This window comes from Rhinolophus sinicus, linkage group LG10, assembly GCF_036562045.2.
Source record: "Rhinolophus sinicus isolate RSC01 linkage group LG10, ASM3656204v1, whole genome shotgun sequence".
Classification (NCBI taxonomy): Eukaryota; Metazoa; Chordata; class Mammalia; order Chiroptera; family Rhinolophidae; genus Rhinolophus; species Rhinolophus sinicus.
Genome location: NC_133759.1, coordinates 90,815,181 through 90,838,119, shown reverse-complemented (window position 1 = coordinate 90,838,119; position 22,939 = coordinate 90,815,181). Strand labels below are relative to the sequence as shown.

The window sequence follows — 22,939 nt, the reverse complement described above, 5'->3', positions numbered from 1 at the left end:
ACCTGGGGGGAATTGGATGGAGAGAATTTAAGCAGAAAGTCATAATCATAATGAATTGAGAAGTCAGAGGGTCGAGTTTAGGGTTCCCAGAGCAGCTAGAAAGTGAAGGGGAAATACAGGAAAGGAGGGAGTCCCTTAATCTGCATATGAACACCATGGAAATCTTTGGCTCACCTGTGAACAAGTGCTTGGGAAATACCAAGATTCACAGTGCATAACAACAGCTGTAAAAGGGAGGGAACTGAGCAGAGATCTCAACTTCTACCTATCGTGTCTCCCCGAAAATAAGACCTAACTGGAAAATAAGCCCTAGCATGATTTTTCAGGATGACATCCCCTGAACATAAAAGCCCTAATGCGTCTTTTGGAGCAAAAATTTATATAAGACCTGATCTTATTTTCCGGGAAACACAGTCCTGCAAGGGAGGCAGTTTGGTGCTTAAGTGGCGTGCCTACTAGAACACAAACAAATGCTCTTTAGAAGAAAACAGAATCAGGGCCGCCCGGTAGCTCAGGCGGTTAGAGCTCCATGCTCCTAACTCCAAAGGCTGCCGGTTAGATTCCCACATGGGCCGAGTCCCGCAAGGGATGGTGGGCTCCGCCCCCTGCAACTAAGATTGAACACGGCACTTTGAGCTGAGCTGCCGCTGAGCTCCCGGATGGCTCAGTTGGTTGGAGCGCGTCCTCTCAACCACAAGGTTGCCAGTTCAATTCCTCGAGTCCTCCAAGGGATGGTGGGCTGCGCCCCCTACAACTAAGATTGAAAGGACAACAACTTGACTTGAAAAAAAGTCCTGGAAGTACACACTGTTCCCCAATAAAGTCCTGTTCCCCTTCCCCAATAAAATCTTTAAAAAAGAAGAAGAAAACAGAATCAGAGTCTCTACCATGTTTAATTGAGACTATGCAGTATAAAATAATAAATTAGACTCACAAAGAAACAGGAAAATGTGATCTACAGTCAAGAGAAAAAGCCATCAATAGTTACTGAGCCTGAAATGTTGAAGATGTTGGAATTAGGAGACAGGACTTGAAAAGATCTATTAAATCTATGTTTCAGACTCTAAAGGATAACATATCCTAATGAATAAAGAGATAGGAAAATTAGGGAGATGAACGTAAACTAAATTAAATAATAAAATGAAAATTCTAAAACTGACAACTGAAATAGCTGAAATAAAAATCGTGAGAGGCAACCAACTGAATGGGAGAAGGTTTTTGCAAACAGTGCCTCCGATAAGGGGCTAATATCCAAAATATACAAGGAACTCATGAAACTCAACAACAAAAAAACAAACAACCCAATTGAAAAATGGGCAGACGACCTGAAGAGACATTTCTCCAAAGAGGACATACAAATGGCAAATAGACATATGAAAAAATGCTCAACATCACTAATCATTAGAGAAATGCAAATAAAAACCACAATGAGATATCACCTCACCCCAGTCAGAATGGCTATCATCAACAAGACAAATAGTAACAAGTGTTGGAGAGGCTGTGGAGAAAAAGGAACCCTCATACACTGTTGGTGGGAATGCAGACTGGTGCAGCCGTTATGGAAGGCAGTGTGGAGGTTCCTCAAAAAATTACGAATAGAATTACCATATGACCCAGCAATCCCTCTCCTGGGTATCTACCCAAAAAATCTGAAAACATTTAGAGATAAAGACACGTGTGCTCCAATGTTCATTGCAGCTTTGTTTACGGTGGCCAAGACATGGAAACAACCAAAATGTCCTTCGATAGATGAATGGATGAAGAAGTTGTGGTATATATACACAATGGAATACTATTCAGCGGTAAGAAAAGATGATATAGGAACATTTGTGACAACATCGATGGATCTTGAGAGTATGGTGCTAAGCGAAATTAGTCAGACAGAAAAAGCAGAGAACCACATGATTTCACTGATATGTGGTATATAAACCAAAAACAACAAAAGAACAAGACAAACTAATGAGAAACAAAAACTCATAGACACAGACAATAGTTTAGTGGTTACCAGAGGGTGAGGGGGGTGGGGAGTGGGAGATGAGGGTAAGGGGGATCAAATATATGGTGAGGGAAGGAAAACTGACTCTGGATGGTGAACACACAATGGGCTTTATAAATTATGTAATACAGAATTGTACACCTGAAATCTATGTAATTTTACTGACAATTGTCACCCCAATAAATTATTTTAAAAAAAGCAGATTGGAGATAGCAGAAAGGATGGATCAGTGAGATGGAGGACAGATTAGTGAAGTTGAAGATAATCTTCTAAATATTATTATCTGAATATGGATATATTCAGTATTCATGTGAAAAACAAAGATTAAAAATGTACCAGCAGACCCTGAGAGACTCATGGGACCATATCAAGAGGTATAAAATATATGTAATGGCGTCATGCCGATAACATGTCTGCAAACATTTGTGAACATTCCTAAAACCTGCTGGAATTTCTGAAAGTGTGGCAAGCACGAACCCCACAATATGACAAACTACAAAGACAAGGATTCTCTATATGCCTTCCCTTCTATCCTTTTCTCATGTCCCCACCCCTTCCACCCTGTACCTACACTGCAGCTAACCAATCTCTTTCATTTCTGGCTTATGCTTTCTATGTTTCTTTTGATGCAAATGAGATTTCTATAAGTTTTATTTCCCCTTCTTTCTTACACAAAGATGGATGGTTAAATGAAACTGTGATGTTGCAAGTTTCTAGTATTCTACACAGATTGGTAAAATATTACCTATAAATAGACTGTGCTAGGTTAAAAATGCATATTCTCCAGGACAACCATCGAAAAACAAAGATGTATAGCTAAAAAACCAATAGAATAGACTACCAAAATATTTTAATTAACATGTAAGAAGGCAGGAAAGAAGGAACAGGGAAACCATAAATAAACAAATAAGCTGGACAGTAGAAACAAATGAAAACAGCAAAATGATAGACTTAAACCTACCATATCGATAATTACATTAAACAAAAATGGACCGCATATTCCAATTAAAAGAGAAAGATAACTGGATATAAAAAGCAAGAACTACATGTTGTCTATAAATGATGCCATTTAAACTAAAGATAAAGATAATCTAAAAGTAATAGAATGAAAAATGATTGACCACACAAATAATACACATACAGAATTTTAGGCAAGGAGTAGTACAAGAAATAATGAAGAATATTTCATAATAATAAAACTTAGTCTTTCAGGAAAGCAACAATCATAAATTGATGTGCCCATTAAAAGATCTTCCAAAAATATCAAGCAAAATGGAAAGAACTCAAGGGAAAAATAGACAAACCCATAACACTCATTAGTAACTTGAACATTCCTCTCTGTGTCACTTACAGAGCAACCAGACAAAAAATCAGTAAGAACGCAGAATATATGACCATTATTAACCACTTTGACCTAGACAACATGTTAGAGCATGACACTCAGCAACTGCAGAATCTGCATTCTTGGCTGTACATGATGTTAGAGGGGTAGTAGATGGGGGAGGGGGTTATCACTGTGTGAGGGATATAAATGATAAATGTCTGACTATTACACTGTTTGTACACCTGAAACTAATTTAAATATTAAAAAAATAATTGAAAAAATTTAAAAAAGAATATACATTCTTTTCAAGTGTGCATAAAATGGTCAAAAAAAAAAAAAAAATCCCAAAACAAAACAAAAACAAAAACAGACTATATGCTGGGCCATAAAAGAAAGATTTCTCAAAAAGTTTTAAGAGATTGCCATCTTAAAGAAAGTTTTCTTTTTTTTTGACCACAACAGAATTAAAATAGAAATCGGTAAATGTAAGATATCGATAAAAATCCTCCACATTTGGAAATTAATCAGTGCACATACTCGTAGACATAACCCATGGATCAAAGAAGTTACAGGGAAGTTAAAAAGTATTGCAAACTGAGTGATAGTGAAAACACAACATATTGAAATTTGTTAAATGTAACTAAAACAGTGGTTAGTGAGAAATGTAAAATCTTTTATGCTTATATTAGAAAGGGAGATATGTTTATCATCAACAATATATTTCCATGCTAGGAAGCTAGGCAAATTGAATCCAGCGCAAGTAGAAGAAAGGCAATGCTACAGATAAGAGCTGAAATAAATGAGATAAAACAACAGCTAGAAGTTAAAGCTCAAAGCAGTTCTTTGAAAAGATCATTAAGACTGATTACTCCTCACAAGAGATGAGAGAGAGGGAGGGAGGGAGGGAGGGAGGGAGGGAGGGAGGGAGGGAGGGAGGGAGGAAGCACAATCACCACCATCAGGAATAGAAAGAGGGAACATCACTACAAACACTATAGCTATTAGAAAGGATAATAAGCATACAGTGTTAGGTGAAAAAAATTCAAAGGGTGAAAGAGAAGCTACAGTAGACTACTTCTATGTAAGAAAGAAGGGGAAATAAAACTCACAGAAATCTCTTTATGTGCATAAAAAGAAACATAGAAAGCATAAACCAGAAATAAAAGAGATTGGTTACCCACAGTGTAGGTACAAGATGGAAGGAATGGGGGAATGCAAACTGCATAGAAGGAACGGCAGAGGTTGAAGGGTTGACACTTCTGAGTGTAAGTTTTTGTATAGCCCTGACTTTTAGAACCATATTATTTTGAACATACTTAAAATATACATAAAATCAACAAGGGTAAAGGGTAAAATGGAATAGAAACAGAAACAAATGAACGTAACTATAATACAAACAAGTAATATAATCACACTGAAGAAGAAAAAATGAACCATTTCAATTAACTTTTGAATAGATTACTTTCACTTGATACCCTCAAGCTGAAAACAAAGGGAACAGTAAACAAATGCTAAAATCTATCCAATAGATGTGTTTTTCAGTTTTAGCAATACTAAATTTACTAAATTTAACATTACTAAATACTAATACTAGTTAGCAATACTAACTTTACCATATATATATATATTATATATATCCTTGTTGATATATATATATAGATAGATATAGATATAGATATATATTCTAGGATTGAGGAAATAAGTATATTTTGGATAATGAGAGTCAGGTTTCTCAGTGTCAGAGAAGAGCGTTAGAATTGTGCAAAGGCTCGAGTGAATCTTGTGGAATTGGAAGGATCAATATGAATCATGGTTCTAGATACAGTTGTGTATATGTCTGTGTACGCACACACATACACATACACCTGGATTTCTACCTCAGTCTACTGAGGAGGCTCATATGCAGTGACACTCAGGAGCACGTCATGTCCAGATCATGATTTCTAAACACCACTCTCAACTATAGGACCCACAGCTCCTTGGAGAAAGTGCTGACTCCAGGTTTGGGACAGGCCAAGTATAAAATGAACTTGGAGCATACCAGACGTAAGGAATCACTCACAGAATGGTTAGTATGCATTGAAGGACACAGGAACCAGTTAAAAGGGACTCCTGGCCAAATCTAGGAAAATTTGAGCAAAAATAATAAATTATGTTAACGGATCTTACGTAATAAGAATCCAAGAGAGAATCTCTTACATACATGAGAAAATACGAGATGCAAAAACTCTTCTAGCAGTACAACTAAAATATAGAGGGAATGAGATTAAAAATCACCATTTGGTAATCACCATAGTAATCATTGGTTCAGGTCAGAATCCTTGATGCTACAACTGACAGGTGCATGTTTAATGAGAAACAGGATATTTTCATAATCTCACAGCAGTATTAATACTTGTTAATTACAAAGGAAAAATAGTAACATGATGGTGGAGAAAACTTGTAGACACCAACAAAACCAAGTGATCCAACCTAACACCACCATTACCGATTCCAACAGGTATCATGTGGCTATTGATTTGATTTTCTGAAAAGGACACAACGTCACTTCTGAGATATTCCTGACAAAAACGCTAACTGAAATCTAGTAATAAGAACAATACTTTTTAAAAGGCATAAATTGAGAGACATTCTACAAAAAAGTCAAGGTCGTGAAACACAATAAAGATTAAGGAACTATTCCAGGTTAAAGGAGACTAAAGGGACTTGAAAAGGAAATGAATCATCTGATCTTGGATTGGAACTTGGAGCAGAGTTTTTGTTTTTGGTTGTTGTTGTTTTTTTTTCCTTTTGCTATGAAGGATATTTAGTGAAAGAATTGATGAAAGTTAAATAAGATCTGTTTACTAGATAGTAATATTGTACCAATGTTAACTTCCTGATTTTGAAAATTGTATTCTGCTTATGAAAGAGAATATCCTATTTTTTAGGAAACACACATTGATGTGTTCAGGGATAAAGGGCTATTATATCTAATTTACTAAGTACATAGGACTGAGTTCAGAAAAATATTTATATTTGTTAAGAATATTTATATTACACTTTATAACTATACAAGTATAAAAGGGAGGGAAAGAGAGAAAACAAAGCAAATGTGTTAAAATGTTAATATTGGGGAATCTAACTGAAAGGTATGCAGGTATCATTTGTGTTATTTTTGTGACTTTCACTTAAGTGCAAAATTACTTCAAAATGAAAAGTTAAAAAAGGATAATAAAGGGACATGGGGGAAATTATGCTAATAAATTTAATGACAAAAATGCAATGGACAAATTCCTTGAAAATCATAACTGGTAAAAATATCCAGACTAAACTAAAAATCTGAAAAGCCCTTTGTCTAATAATCAAATTTATTATTAACAACTTTCTCCAAAAGAAAATTCTAGGCCCAGATAGTATAACTGGTGAATACTACCAAACATTTAAGGAAAAAATGATACCAGTCTTATACAAATTTGTTGGTAAAATAGAGGATGAGAGAACCCTTCCCAACTCATTTTGTGAAGCCAATACTCTCCGATACAAAAATCTAACAAAGATGGTAAAGTGTTTACAAACCATGATCTCTTATGAACATAGATGAAAATATCCTTCACCAAATATTAGCTTTTTTTTAGGAAATGGACACTAAAGTATTTAGGTGTGAACAGGCAAGGTGTCTGCAAATTACTCTCAAATTGTTACAAAATATATGCACATATGTCTATCATGCAGATAGAGAATGAGGAAACAAATCGGGCAGAATAAAACTGATGGATGTGGATAAAGGGCGTACAGGAGTTTCTTATATTTTTCATGCAACTCTTAATATAATTTGAAGTTTTATTGGTTGTAAAAGGCTACAAAAAAAACATCTATTCACTGTCGCAGTTTAATGAGTATTTTACTTACCCATGTCAAAGATTGCATTGGGAACATAGAACACCGCAGAAACAGCCTAATTATATGTAAAAAATTACAATCTAGTAATCTTATTTCATAAGATATACCAATATTCTTTGTACTCATAGATCATATTCCATATCCTTTTGGTCTCCTTCTAATCAAGTCTTGATTTTGAGGAAAGCAGCCACAGGCAGCTGTGGTGTCATCCACTATATCCAGTCACTCATGAATTACTGCCCCATTCTCCTTTCTCAACATTTCTAGTGTCTTTCCCTCCTTCCAGTCTTTGTGGCAATTATCAGTGTTGTACTCTTGAGGCCATCCCCACTGAGTTATTTAATCAGCTCCTAATTGCCTCTCAGCCAGCTCCACCGTCAAATCATTCACAGAGCCAAAGGAATTATCTTTTATTCTATGAAATTTCATGCCTCCTTGGATTAAAATCTAACAATAACTCAACATTACCTCCAGGGTAGGATCCGTGCCCCTTAGAATTTTGAACAGATCTCTTATGAGTCAACCCTGTTACTGCTTAAGTCTGCCTACCCTGGTAGAATCCTAACATAACCTAGAATTCTAAGTGACTCTTGCCCATGTATAATCTAATTTTCCCTGGAGTATGGGCGGGATCTGTAACTGTCTTCTAACCACAGAATGTTGCAGAGGTAATGAGACATTGCTCCTGTGATTACGTTATATTATATGGCAAAAATGAAGGAATTTTATGGATGTAATTAGGCTTCCCAAACACCGTGTTTCTCCGAAAACAAGACCTAGCTGGACAATTAGCTCTAATGCATCTTTTGGAGCAAAACTGAATATAAGACCTGGTATTATATTATATTATATTATATTATATTATATTATATTATATTATATCATATTATGTTATATATTATATTATATTATATTACATATTATGTTATATATTATATTATGTTATACCTGGTTTTACAGTATATTAAAATAAGACTGGGTCTTATATTAATTTTTGCTCCAAAAGGTGCATTAGAGCTGATGGTCCGGCTAGGTCTTATTTTCAGGGAAATACAGCAGTTGATTGTGAATTCACCAAAAGGGAGATATCCTAGGTGGGCCTCATGAATCAGTCAGATGGGAAAAGGGTCAGGAACTCCAAATGGAGTCTCTCCTGCTCTCCTGAAGAATCAAACAGAGATGATATGAACTGCCTGTAGAACAGAGCCACACGGCAAGGAACTGTGGGAGCTTCTAGGAGCTAAGAAGAACCATCGGCTGACAGTCAGGAAGAAAGTGAGAACCTCAGTTTTAGAATCACTAGCCACCAAGTTCTGCCAGCAACATGTGAACTTGGAAGAGGAGCTGAGCCCCAGATGAGGATGTAAACTGGATGACCTTGAATGCAGCCTTCTGAGAACCTGAGCAAAGAACCCAGAGAAGATATGCCCAGACCTCAAATCTACGGAAACTGAGATAAATAATTAACGGGTGTTGTTTTAATCCACCGAGTTTGCGGTAATTTATTCCACAGCATGTGAAAACTAACACACCTACCAAAAATTAACTAACCACCTGTGCTTTTTTTCTCTACTGTCATGTGCATAAACCTTTCATGTCTCAAAATCTTTGTATATGTTTAAAAAGATGTCTTTTTATTCTGCAGCCTCTAACCTAGAGATGGTTATTTTTCTGTCTTTGCACCCATTTTTACCTATCACCATATTATGATATTGGTTTAAACATTTGTCTTTCCTACTAATCTCCTTGATGGCAAGGGCAGTGTCTCATCTTGACATTTCCCTAGTAATTGGCTCGTAAAAGATTTTCAATATCTTTTCAGTTGAAATCCCTCTAATTGACTGGAAAGAAGCTGCACTATGTCTATGGGCACATTCCTTTTTTGTCATTGTTCCCTAATTAATATAGGATTTTAAACATCTTTCATACCACAGGAAATAAATATGCATAAATTCACACAAGTTTCTAAGTCCAGTAATCAATAACCCTAATGCCGCCACAATTTCTGGAACATTCCCTTTTCTCTAAACAGCACAATGAAAGCTGCCAGCAAATTCACTAATTGCAGGATGAGACAAAAGAGATGGTCTGTGACTGCTGACATTTCACAAAAGCCTTATTAGTATGCTAGGGTACCAGCAAATCAACCAAATAAATGAGCTGCACTTCTAAGGAGGACCAAGAAGGCAGCATGCTTGAGTCCCTCAAAAGAGTGGGAGTAGATTTAAGCGGTGGTATCTGGCACAGGATGACGTGTGCCACTGAACGCATCTGGTTTGTACCCAGGACTGTTTCCTTCACATCCTCACTCTTCACCAACACAGACCTCAGTCACGGGTAGGAAATGCTGGCAGTTAGGACTCAATTAGATGCTGCTGTTATGCTCGACTTTCATAAATCACAAATGTTTGAAAAAGGGAAAATAAAAGTAGTTTTTGGGTAAAGGAATCGCACTGTTTTTAGTTAAAAAAATGAGACAGGTTAGCTATTTATAAAAGCATTTCTTTGGCTCTTGGTGGGTTAATCGATTGGAATGACATTTACGGGGAGGCAATTTGAGAATATTAAACAAAAGGCATTGAAAATAATCTATTTACTCAGCAATTTCATTTCTAGGAAGCTATTCTATAGAGATACTAAATAAACAAAATGTTTTTCATCCCTAAGTTGCGTCTGTGTGTTGGCCTTTGCCGAGCCAAGGATAAATCAGATCGTACGTGAAAGGCTTGATGTGGCAGCTGCCTTTCTTCAGCCAAGCCCCCCTATACTCTAGTTACATAAAATACAAATAAATCTGGCAAATTCCGATTGCTTTTAATGGCATCATCATTTTTCACCATGTTCTCAGGAACCAATAGCCCTACTACTTGTTATGAGAGCTTTTGTTATGGTAGCCTGTCATCCTGAAAATTATGCTAGGGCTTATTTTCTGGTTAGGTCTCATTTTTGGGAAAACACAGTGTGGTATCTGCCTCGTAAGCTAATCCGAGAACTAAATGAAATCATTCACACATGATAAACCCTCAAAAAGAACAAGCTCTTACAATAGCTTCATTTGGAAAAGGTACCCTTCCTTCTTTCTTGACTATCTGCTGGTATACCCAACCAGAAGAATTCCTAAAGAGAACAGAGTTATAAACAATCCCGTATTTGTTCCTCTTCTTCCTTTCTTCCCCCATTCCCATAACTTCTAAACAAGTAAATTGTTTAAAACATATTTTAGAAGAAGCCCTGGGAGGAAAATGCCATTCTAAATGGGGCCAACACCATCTGTGGAGTATGCACAGAAGGAGTCTTTGCTCCATTGTATGTTTTTAGCTTCTTTGTCAAAAATTATCTGTCCATATTTATGTGGTTTTATTTCTGGGTTCTCAATTCTATTCCATTGATCTATGTGTCTGTTTTTCTGCCAATACCATGCTGTTTTGATTATTGTGGCCCTGTAGTACAAGCTAAAGTCAGAAAGTGTGATACCTCCATTATAGTTCTTTTTCCTTAAGATTGCTTTGGCTATTCAGGGTCTTTTGTGGTTCCAAACAAATCTGATGATTTTTTGTTCTATTTCTTTAAAATATGCCATTGGGATTTTGATGGGGATTGCATTGAATTTGTATATTGCTTTGGGTAATATGGCCATTTTAACTATGTTGATTCTTCCAATCCATGAGCACGGAATGTCTTTCCATTTCTTTGTGTCTTCTTCAATTTCTTTCAAAAAAGTCTCATAGTTTTCAGCATATAGGTCTTTCACATCCTTGGTTAAGTTTATTCCTAGGTATTTTATTCTTTTTGTTGCAACAAGACAAATAGTAACAAGTGTTGGAGAGGCTGTGGAGAAAAAGGAACCCTCATACACTGTTGGTGGGAATGCAGACTGGTGCAGCCGTTATGGAAGGCAGTGTGGAGGTTCCTCAAAAAATTACGAATAGAATTGCCATATGACCCAGCAATCCCTCTCCTGGGTATCTACCCAAAAAATCTGAAAACATTTAGAGATAAAGACACGTGTGCTCCAATGCTCATTGCAGCTTTGTTTACGGTGGCCAAGACATGGAAACAACCAAAATGTCCCTCGATAGATGAATGGATGAAGAAGTTGTGGTATATATAGACAATGGAATACTATTCGGCGGTAAGAAAAGATGATATAGGAACATTTGTGACAACATGGATGCATCTTGAGAGTGTAATGCTGAGCGAAATAAGTCAGACAGAAAAAGCAGAGAACCATGTGATTTCACTGATATGTGGTATATAAACCAAAAGCAACAAAAGAACAAGACAAACAAATGAGAAACAGAAACTCATAGACACAGACAACGGTTTGGTGATTGCCAGAGGGTAAGGGGGGTGGGGGGTGGGGGGGTGGGAGATGAGGGTAAGGGGGATCGAATATATGGTGATGGAAGGAGAACTGACTCTGGGTGATGAACACACAATGGGATTTATAGATGATGTAATACAGAATTGTACACCTGAAATCTATGTAATTTTACTAACAATTGTCACCCCAATAAATTTAATAAAATAAATAAATAAATAAATAAAAGGAGTCAAGGGCTATATCATTGCCATGTTATTTTAAAGGTCTAAGGACAGGTTTCACGTCTGTAAAGGGTAAGGTCACCTGGTCTTCAACTGCCTGCCACTCACTAACCACGCACAATCTGGGAAGCCTACACAGACCCTACCACACTCACCCCAATTCCTTATACCCTATACCCCTGACTACCTGGGAAGTTGCTCTTTCTTTGCACAAATACTAACAAAAATTTAAACAAGGCAGACTCATGTTTAAACTTTCATCAATACAACGTCAGTAGTTTTAATTATGTCCCAAATATTTAGAAATATTTTTATATGTGAAATGAATAATCTTCCATGAATGATTTTCCTGGACTGAGTTCAACGATCCAACGTAGATATTAGATATTTTTCTTATTCACAGACTAGGGTATATCTTATTAAGAACTTAGTGTCCTGTTAAATTCATTAATTTTACAAGTTTGTGACTACCATTCCTTATCACAGATTTTTTTACTTCTTCTAACTTTGAATTACATCAGCTTTTATTCAGATATTTCACCTTATAGATTTATGACCAATAACCAGTTTAACAGCTAGTCCAGTGAACTCTTTTCTACACACTCCTGCTTTTATCAACAGGAAACTGAGCTTAAGGGAGGGGTCCTGAGTTTGGAGCAGTGAGTTAAAGGTGGATGAAGAATTAGAATTCTGGATTTTGAGATGGAAACCCTATTTCTATTTCCTGACACGTTTCTCAAATGCTATAAGCCTCACTCTTTCATCTGCACAATGTGGATAATACTTGCATCAAGTTTGTCGGGCTGTTCCGAGGACTAAATGAGATAACAAACGTCAATCATTTAGCATAATGCCTGGTTTACAGTAAAGATACAATTCATTGTCATCTTCAGCAACTACATAGGGACGTAGAAATAGCCCGAAATAAGATGCAGGAGACACTTGCTCTCACTTAGATATTCATTAACCACCTATTTTGGATGAGTCACTTTTTTTCCCTGGACTTCCATTTTCTCATTCATGTATTTCAACAGACAGACCAATTTTTCTATGAGTTAACTTTGAGTTCTAAAATTTCCTTAGTTCCACTGAATCTTCGTTTATGATTCAGAGTCAATAGGGTGAACACCTGTGATGATACTTTTATTCTTTCAACACATTTCTTATAATAAACACTGTTAGAGACTGGGAAAAACCACACTGAAAAGAACGGCATGGACTTGCCAGTACTCTAGTAGTAGTAACTGCCAACAACCAGGAAGTTACGATATGGTGTGATAAATACAGTAACAAGGGATTTCATGGTGCTGGGAGGAGAATTAGTTCAGGGGTGGCCTCTTAGAAGTAGTATCAAAACTGAGACCTGATTTATGAGTGTTACTCTCAGAACCCAAGGATAGCCATTATGTGCACAGTTTTCTGCCTCTTCTTTAGATGACCCAAGATTACTGTTCGCGTGTTTCTTCAACCCCCACCTTTCCTTGATTTTCACTGGCTGGGTACCTCTTGTGAGGCTGACTCTAGTCACAATTTGTTGCACTTAATTTTCTGTGGGTAATAAAACCACACAACTAATTTTCTTAAAATCATATATTTATTTTCAAGTGTTCGAAGGAGAATGTATTTCTTGGCTGTTTGACAACTTTTGTTTTACTTTTCTAAAAAAAAGACTGGATTGTTACTATACTTCAGAACATTAATCTCCAGATGAGTAATGTTTTACTTTCTTCTTCTTCTTCATTTATTTTTTTAAAAAAGAATGCATGGGGAGTAAGAGAAAAGCAATCAGATGCTATTATTGAAAGGGAGTTTTTAGGTAAAAAAATGAAAATTGCAGAGCCACACTACTTTTCCTGAAAAAATATTCCTTACACATAATCCCTAGTATAATGTCCTTTAACTATGTTTAGTGGAAGTATTAAGAACTTAGTGCCTAAATTAACATAAATAAGAACAAGGTCTCATAAAAATTCTATCACTGAAGGTAAAATTTGCTTCTAAAGAGGATAGATGAGAAAATATCTATATATCCTGTTACAGTAGTAATTTTCACTAAGAACAGGGCAAAACATAAAAATGGAAACACAGCCAAAAGAAATGAATAGGAACAGGGCAAATTGTACCTTGACTGCAAAGTACATATCATATATTTGGGTTTGGGGGAAAAAAAATGTCTGGGGACATTTTTATTGTTTTTGGCTTTAATTCTATTCGGATGAATTAATATACTATCTACATTCCAGGTCTCTTCCACTAGATGAGTTACTGGTTATAATTTCTAAAATAATTGTCCAGCATTTTTTCAGTCACCGAAAAGAAAATGAGAATGTGATTTATTCAACCATTACATGTTTTGATTTAAAAAACATAAAATTCGTCAAGTAGCAAGCATTTTAACTATATATTTCATGTCTACAATGTTTAGAAAATATTCACAGCACATAATCTTGAAGTTTTATATAACTCCTGCTTTATTTTATACACATACATACACACACACACACACACACACAACCACATACACACAGAGGCATGGAACATATATTAAAGGCACATATTTCAAGATCCACTAATTTTTTTATTGGATCGAAAGTCCTCCAGGACTTCCTCTCAGAATGAACTTGGACAGTTCTAGGTATACAGTACAAGCTCAATAAAAATTTTTTTTTTTTTTTTTCTACAGCATCAAAGCAGCTTTGGCTCAAAACCTTGGTTTTGAGGTTGAAACATATACTACACAAGTGGTTCTAAAACTCCCAATACAGGTAACTGATGTAAACATGGTCCTAGGCTGCCGGAGTACCCATTTTTAGATTGCTCATCAGAAACCAATGTAAAAACACCTTGGAGATAAACATAATACTCTCAATAGCCCAAGAGTCTCTCAGATAAAGAAATAAGGACCCAGTAGAAAATTATAAAATACACAAGGAAACTCTCTACCATTAGTGCGAATGAATAGACATAATAGGATGTCTAACACCCCATGAACTTCAGATAACAGGAAATCTAAAAAGAAAAGGAAACAAGTCTAAGACAGTTACACACATCACCCATTAAGAAATAAAAAGGAACAAGGAATTGGGAGAAATAGATTTTTAACAAGTAACCAAAGCCATGCCTTAAGACAAATGATAAAATTACTGAAATTTAAAATTCAGCAAAGAGTTTTGTAACCACCAGTTTGGCAAAATTAGGCGAGCTGCCACTAACACGTGTTGGTAAGGGTGTGGAGCAATAGGAACTTACATACCCCTGGTTGGGAGCGCAAATTGGTACACCACCTAGAAACAAAAATTGCCATTGCCTAGTAAAAGATGCTCACACCCTTTTATCCCCAAGTGAGTCTGCAATTCTGCTCCTAATCAAACACCCTAGAGAAACCCTTGCCCTTGGGTAATAAAGATTTCTACAAGAATTTTTATAGAAGTGTTGTCATGCTGGGAGGCCTGTGGTGTCTCTGCTCCCGCTCCCCATACAAGAACGCAGGATATGGTGAGGCCAAAAAGGAACACCCATGGAGCCATAAGTAGGGGAGTCATACCACTATATTCTCTCTGGCAGCACTATACTCTCACTGGAGGCTGGATCCACACTGTCCACAAACCGCCATCCACACTTGCCAGCCCAGCCACCATCTTCTTGCTAGCCCCCATTCTTTTTCTCCTCCCTACTCTCCTAGCGTAGCCACAGCAGTTATATTAGTGGCCAATGGCTCACTGGTTACAGCTGATGGCCAACTAGCCACAGCTGATGGCCATGCAATCACAGTTGATGGCCATTTACTACCTGAGCCAGAACCTGTCTATGTGAGGCCGAGAGCCTGGAAACTACTTTCTGGGGCTCTGCCCCCACAAGTGTCATCAATGGGAGAATTAAAAAATAGTGGTATATTTATAATGCAATACCATTCGGCATAGAAAAAGGAATAAACATATGTCAACATGAATGGATATCAGGAAAAGACACTCTATAGGAAAAAAGCAAGTGGCAGAACAATAAGGTATGGTTCCATTTTTATAAAAGTCAAAAGTTTATAAAACCAGCTAGTATGTCTTAGATGCTCATGATTATATAGGGATATTTTAAATGGGAAAGAATGATAAATTCATGGAGATGAAACTTTACCTGGTTCCAAAATCAAAAGCAAACAAAAAATTGTATTTCAGAAACAAAACAAGTTTCTTATTAGTTATTTAAATGAGTCTCACTTTCACTTTTTCTCTGTTTTCGTTGGTGTTTTGTTTTGTTTTTTGTTTTTTCGTAGTTTTGAGTTTATCCTTCTGGTATTTCATCTTATGCATAAAAGGAAGCCTACTATATCTAGTTATCCATCTACTTATCTACTGTCTCAATCAGAGTTCTTCAGAGAAACAGAACCAATAGGATATATACAATTGGCAGGCTGGATATTTTGATAAGAGTTGATGTTTGCAGTTTTAAGTATGAAATCTGTAGCGTAGGCCAGCAGACTTAAAAACTCAAGGAATTCTGGAGGCAGGAATTCTTTCTCCAGGAAACTTGTTTTTGTTCCTAAGGCCTTTGACTGATTAGAAAAGGAGGATAATCAGCTGTACTTAAAGCCAACTGATTGTAACTGTTAATCAGATCTACAGCCTAGCCAAGGTGACAGAAAATTAACGGTCACATTTACCTACCTACCTACCATTCTTATTTTTCCATTTGACAATATAGTTTGGAAATGACTCCATATCTGCCATTTGTATCATAATTATCTCCCTTCATTTTTTCATGGAAGCATAACATTCTGTTACATAGATATATCATTTATTCAATAAGATGGTTCTATTCTTTTGTTTTATAAATATGGTACAATAAAAACATCTTGCACATATATTTTTTCATTATTTCCAGCATATTTTAGAAATAGTGCCCTAGGATTGGAAATATTGAAACAATGTGATTTTCTTTGATAGTATCAAATTTCCCTCCATAGGGATTGGACCTTTAAGCACTCCGTCCAGCAATGCGTAAGAGGGTCTATTTTGACATAAGCACACACACACACACACTCACATACATACACACACACCACTGTATCTGCTTCTAGAAAAGCGTGGGCCAAAGCCATCTTTCACTTAAGGGACAACCAAGAAACTCTAGTCTAAGATCCTACACTACCACCACTAGAAAAGAGGCAGAAAACTTGCTGTCAAACAAAACTCCCTGAGATAAAGCAAAATTTGGCAGCCCTAAGGGGAAAAACAGGAACACTGAAAAAGCCCGACCCCTGAGGTTCAAGTCTTCAGGTCCTGCCTAAGACATGGGCTGGAGGACGAGGACACCTCCTGCCCATCACAAGGCTTGTCTCGAGTAACAAACAGCATCAGTCTGCCCCACTCAGTAGGGGGAGCTTTTCAGGGGTTTGGCTCAGGTTCCCTGAATGACATGGTTCTCCAAATAGGAATCAGGAGCTGATGGCAATGGTATGAGTGTTTGCTATGGGACAACCACAAATGTCCAATGTAGGCTGAGTTCTTAAGTGAGCTCTTCCCAATGGAAGAAGAAAACACGTTTGGCATTTTCTTTTGAGGGGTACAATTCTGTAAGTGGAGAGTCCTATACCTACACAGTGACTTATACTGTCTGATATGACAGGTCTTTCACTACATATCCAGTGAAGGGCGAGGATAGAGTTGTGAGGAGAACAGGTAAGGGTAACCAGGTGCTAACTTAGCAGGTAAGGCCTACCCTGTTGATTTGACAGAGGAGCAAAGGGGTTTTACAAGTAGCATTCGTTGACTAACTTCTCACAATCTTGCTCTTAAAGTGCTTTAGCTGTACTAACATTTAGTTGTTATTGCATGCTCAAGTCATGTGTCGACAGTTATGCATCTTAAAAATTACAGAAGTAACACCAGATGTGCTTGAGGGAAGAATCTATTCTTTGTCACCATATTAGTAACTCTTTTCCATTATTGCTTAGAAGCTGTCATAAAGGTCAGCAGGTCCACACTTGAGTGGAAGGATGAAGAGAAGATTCATCCTTCCCCAAATGGGCCATCAGGTTTGGGCACTGAGCTCCTTAAGTGACCATGGAGAACTGAATGTCATGGATGCCCTTTAGCTATGCCCCAGAGGCACATAGGATACTTTGATCCTTGGGTAACAATAGGTAGGTGGAAGGTGCCGCAAAACTTAGCAGCGGCAAAGTTGGGTCTCAGAGTTTAATTCAATTTGATGCTGAGAAATGAATTGACCTCTTATTTCTTATACTAAGAAATGTGAAACAAAATTCATTCCCATTACACAAGAGTTTCAACTATATATTAGGGAATAATTCATCTAATAATAAAACTAACTTCCCAACTTTGTCCAAACTTTTTCTTTAAAAGAGTTTTATTTGGTACAGCCACTATGGAAAACAGTATGGAGGTTCCTCAAAAAATTAAGATTAGAATTATCATATGACCCATAATCCCTCTCCTGGGTATCTACCCAAAAAATCTACCCAAATGGCAGATGAAATACTGCCATTTGTTACAACATGGATGGATGTTGAGATTATTATGCTAAGCAAAATAAGTCAGACAGAAAAAGTCAAGAATCATATGACTTCACTCACATGTGGGATAAAAAAACTGAAAACAACAAAGGAATAAGACAAACAAAAACTCATAAACAGAACAGTTTAGTGGTTACCAGAAGGTAAGAGGGGAGGGGAGGTGGTAGAAGAGGGTAAAGGGGATCAAATATATGGTGATGGAAGGAGAACTGACTCTGGGTGATGAACACACAATGGGATTTATAGATGATGTAATACAGAATTGTACACCTGAAACCTATGTAATTTTACTAACCCATGTCACTCCAATAAATTTAATAAAATAAAAAAGAGGTTTTTTATTTGAACAATTAAATTCATATTTGATTTCAACAGAAAGGTTTTACACAGAAATGAGGAAAATTTGTCTCATATATATCACGAAAATTACATTTCTGACCTGGCCAAACAATCGTTCTATGTAGATACCTGAAGGGACTAAATGATCTTTAAAAGGTCCCTTGAATACAAATACTGGCACCTTTGCAAATGTATTTCAGTGCTGCCGAACAAGGAAAGGTTTTCGCACTGAATGCTGAGGGTAGACTTTGAATTGATACAATTCTTTTTAGGAGACATTATTCCACCAATGCTTTCTATTTCAAAGGTTCGCTGGAGACTGTAATAGTCACACCAGTTTAAAGTGTGTTGGCAAGAGAGAGAAATCCAATAACCCAACTGCCATGAGAAATTAATCTAAATGTTAATACTTCCACAAACCAGACTCCTCTGGGTCTGGGTTTGAAAGGCAGAATTATCAGGGGCAATTGCTACACCGACAGCACCTGAAGAAACACTGCAAGATCTCCGTCGTGATAGAGCGGAATCCAATTAGAACCCGGCCACACAAGCTAATGCCTTTGAAATGAATCGCCCCATGACCTTTCCCAATGCTTGTACCCAGACTCCAACAAAAGATGAGGAGGGAGTCAGCCCAGGGGCTGCTAGAAAAAGAGCATTCCTTAGCCGCGTGTCTCTTCATGAGTGAGTCTCTCCATCCGTAGGCATTGATTAGAAAACTGATCACCTACTTAACCCTGTATCAGTTTCTAGAGGGTTATCATAATTAATCACACATGGAATTTTTAGGGCACTTGACCATTTACAAATCTCTCTCTCTCTCTCTCTCTCACACACACACACACATCAAAATATTATATTTCCACACTTTAAGAAACTTATACATGGTGGATGGGAGAGTGAGAACAGATGATGAATTTCCCTAAAACAATTAAGTGATAATATACAATTGTAATTTCATATTTTTAACAACAGGAGTAAAATGCTTACAGTATTCCTGGAATTGTTTTACATATTGCTTTACACATTAACTTGTACCGATTAAAAACTATATGTAAAGCAGTACCCCGTGTACCCTGGGAGGTACTGAGGATACAATGATTAACTTAAAAATGAGAAAAGAGTGATCCCTGCTCTCACGAAACCCAATCTTTGGCTGGGAATACAGATATCAATCAAAATAACCCTACTGATGGATGTCCAACCAACTAGGACAAATGCCCTTAAAAGAAAAAAGTTAGGTTGCATTTGAGCATGTAAGGAAACTGACCGAATAATGGATGTCAGGAAAGTTTGCCTGAGTAAGTAACAAACTTGAGCTGAGCTAAAAAAGATAAGTACATCCATTCTCTCTTCCAACGTAACCCTTGCAACAACAGGATGAGATAGTGTTACTGTGATTCTCCATCTCAGTGTTAGGGAAACTGAGGCTTAGAGGTTAAGGAATCTTCCCAAGGTCTCAGAGCGGATAAGCAGACGGACTCACACCCAGGACCCTCCAGTGAACCCAGGGCTTACCCACAGTGTCCACGCCCTGTGGCAGTGTTTCCCAAAAGGCGATCCCAGGGCAGGCAACTTCAGTCTCACTTGGGTACTTGTTAGAAATGCAGATTCTCCATTCCCATCTCAGCCATACTGGAGCAGAAACTCCCCGGGGTGGCGCTGTGCCCAGCAATCTGTTTAACAATCCCCCCCTCCCTCCCCACCCGTAAGCATTCTGATGCCTGCTTAATCAAGTTTGAGAGCCATTGTACTGTGGTATTTCAAGGGAGGAAGGGTTGTTGAGGGCCATAAAAATCCAAAAAGTCTCATAAAACATTCTGACTCAGGCTCCATCAAACTTCATTTTATTTTAATTATGTTAGTAAGAGTCAGTCTTTTTCCTCCTCAACTATTCTGCTCCTCATCACCACACTCTTATTGTCTAAAAGTAAATCTATCTCTTTCCTAAAAAAAAAAAAAAAAATTCTGCCTCCAAGTAGAAACAGAAATGTTCTGACCACTATTATCTATAAGACATAAGTTGCAATTGTTTTAAAGAAGTCGTGAAATACATGAAACACGATCAACGAACAGCCAGGGGGAGCCAAGGCCTTCGTGGAGTAAACCATGGCCGTGGTCTTCGTTACAAGAATATCTCCCTGTATTTACTAGCAGTCGGTAAGAAACAAGATTTGTGCATGCAAAGGTTTTACAACTTGAGATTGGTATTCGTGTTTGTTGTAAGAAACTGTTTGTGTGTTTACTTGAGTCATAAAATGTTACAGGAAATTGACTTTGCTCACTGTGGCTACAGATTCACCCGACAGCCTCATGATTGTTGCCTTACTGGTCTGTAAAATTTACCAGATGTGTGTGGACGTAACACAGCACATGGCATCCTGGGTGGGTTCCCTCCACAGGCAGAGGGTATGTTAATGGGTTCTCCTCCACAGCTGTGGAAATGACCTCAAGCTGCCAATGGTAGATTCTGGTAGACTCACTCAACCCCATGCACAGGCTCATTTCTCATAAACTCACTTTCTTCCCCTCTTTTCATCATTGTGGGCAGCAGCAAGTTGTGACTCTGTTTCCGACTGTTCATCTCGGTCATTGCAGTTGTCTTCTCAAGGTGTATTCTCCCTTCTCAGGCTCCCCTTCCTTCACGGCATCTCAGTCTCTCTCCTGCAGTCTCTGAGTCCTGGAAAAAGCCTACCCACTCCTGTCCTTTCAGGGTATAGTGTGTGACTCAGGCATAAACTACTCAGCATATTCTCATCTCGAACCAATCAAAAACTGGACCAGTAAGAGGTGAGGAGTGGTTTGCTGAAACTTTGAGGAAAGCAGCTTACTCACTGTTCCAGAGAAATCTTCTTAAAGAGACCCTTTCTGTCACTAGAGCTGGATGAGATGGCCTGCTGCCCCAGGGACTGTCAGCCCTGTTTGACCTCAGAAAAAGCTGGTGTGGCACAGGGCGAAGGGGGAGAGATAAAGTGATGCGGACAGGTCCTTGATGGTGTCATTGAAATGCGGAATCAAACTAGCCCTGAAATTCACTTATTCTGTAGATTTGCCAGTTATTTAAGCCAATAAATCTCCTTTATTGTTAAGTCAATTTGAACAAAGTTTTTTCTTATTTGTAGCCGTAACGCATCCTAAATGATATCGATCATTCCATTAAGTAGGGCAATTTGGCAACATTAGAAAGCCTCAAAAACGTACGTACCCTCTGAGCCAGCAGTTCCTCTTCTAGGAATTTATCCTAAGGAAACGGTTGAACAGCTATAAAGATATTTATAGGCACAAGCCTCTTTGCATTCTTCTTTAGAACCGTGGAACGCTTAAAATGACTTAAATTTCTAATGTGCAGCTAATCAAGTAAATTGACAGTATAATGATGTTAGTAACTGTTTTAGGAAGTCAGAACATATAGAATGGAATAAAGAGGGATACTCTTAAAAAATAAAAATAAAAAATCATAAAACTTTTTAAGAAAATTTTTTTAAAAAGAGTATAATGATACGACTGGATACCATGCAGCCAAGGAAAATGATAAACAAGGTAACTACACATTTATCAGTAAAAGCTGCACCTCATATAGTAAGTAAAAGAATGCAGGTGATAGCATATTTTATTAGTCCATTTTATTTGGTAAAAAATGTACAATAATGATGCTAATGCCCTTTCTGAGCTTTAAGTATCAAGAGCTTTGCACACATGACAAAGCGATTCAGCCCTGGCTGTATCACAATCACCTAGAGAACACTTGAAAGAAAGAAAGAGAGAGAGAGAGAGAGAGAGAGAGACAGAGAGAGAGAGAGAGAGACAGAGAGACAGAGAGACAGAGAGAGAGAGAGAGAGAGAGAGAGAGAGAGAGAGAGAGAGAGAGAGAGAGAAAGAAAGAAAGAAAGAAAGAAAGAAAGAAAGAAAGAAAGAAAGAAAGAAAGAAAGAAAGAAAGAAAGAAAGAAAGAAAGAAAGAAAGAAAGAAAGAAAGAAAAGCAACCCAGGGCAGCACAATTAAGTCAGGCTCCCTCTGGAGAGATGGGAGATGTACATCAGAATTTTTCAAAGATCTTGGGTGATTCTAATGCTCAGTGAAAACTGAAAATCATAGTATCATCTATTTTTTATTCTCCAGACAGCACTCTATTATTTGTATCACTTTTCTCATATAGTTGAGGGAATCTTAGAAAGGTTAAGTAATTTGACTCCAGACTCTACCCACAGCTGTCTAACTTTAAAATCCATGATCTTGACAATGATATCAAAGTATTGTTTTAGTGAGCAAGAGCGAAGTGAGGAATTTGGGTGCAAATTAAAAAGAAAGACCAGAAGACTTACAAAGTG

At 37.4% G+C, this 22,939-nt stretch overlaps 1 long non-coding RNA gene across 3 annotated transcripts in view; it reads right to left on the bottom strand.

The window, feature by feature from the left end:
* LOC109457455 (uncharacterized) overlaps positions 1 to 22,939 on the bottom strand; it is a 611,744-nt gene that overhangs the window by 124,878 nt on the left and 463,927 nt on the right. The window lies entirely within an intron of this gene.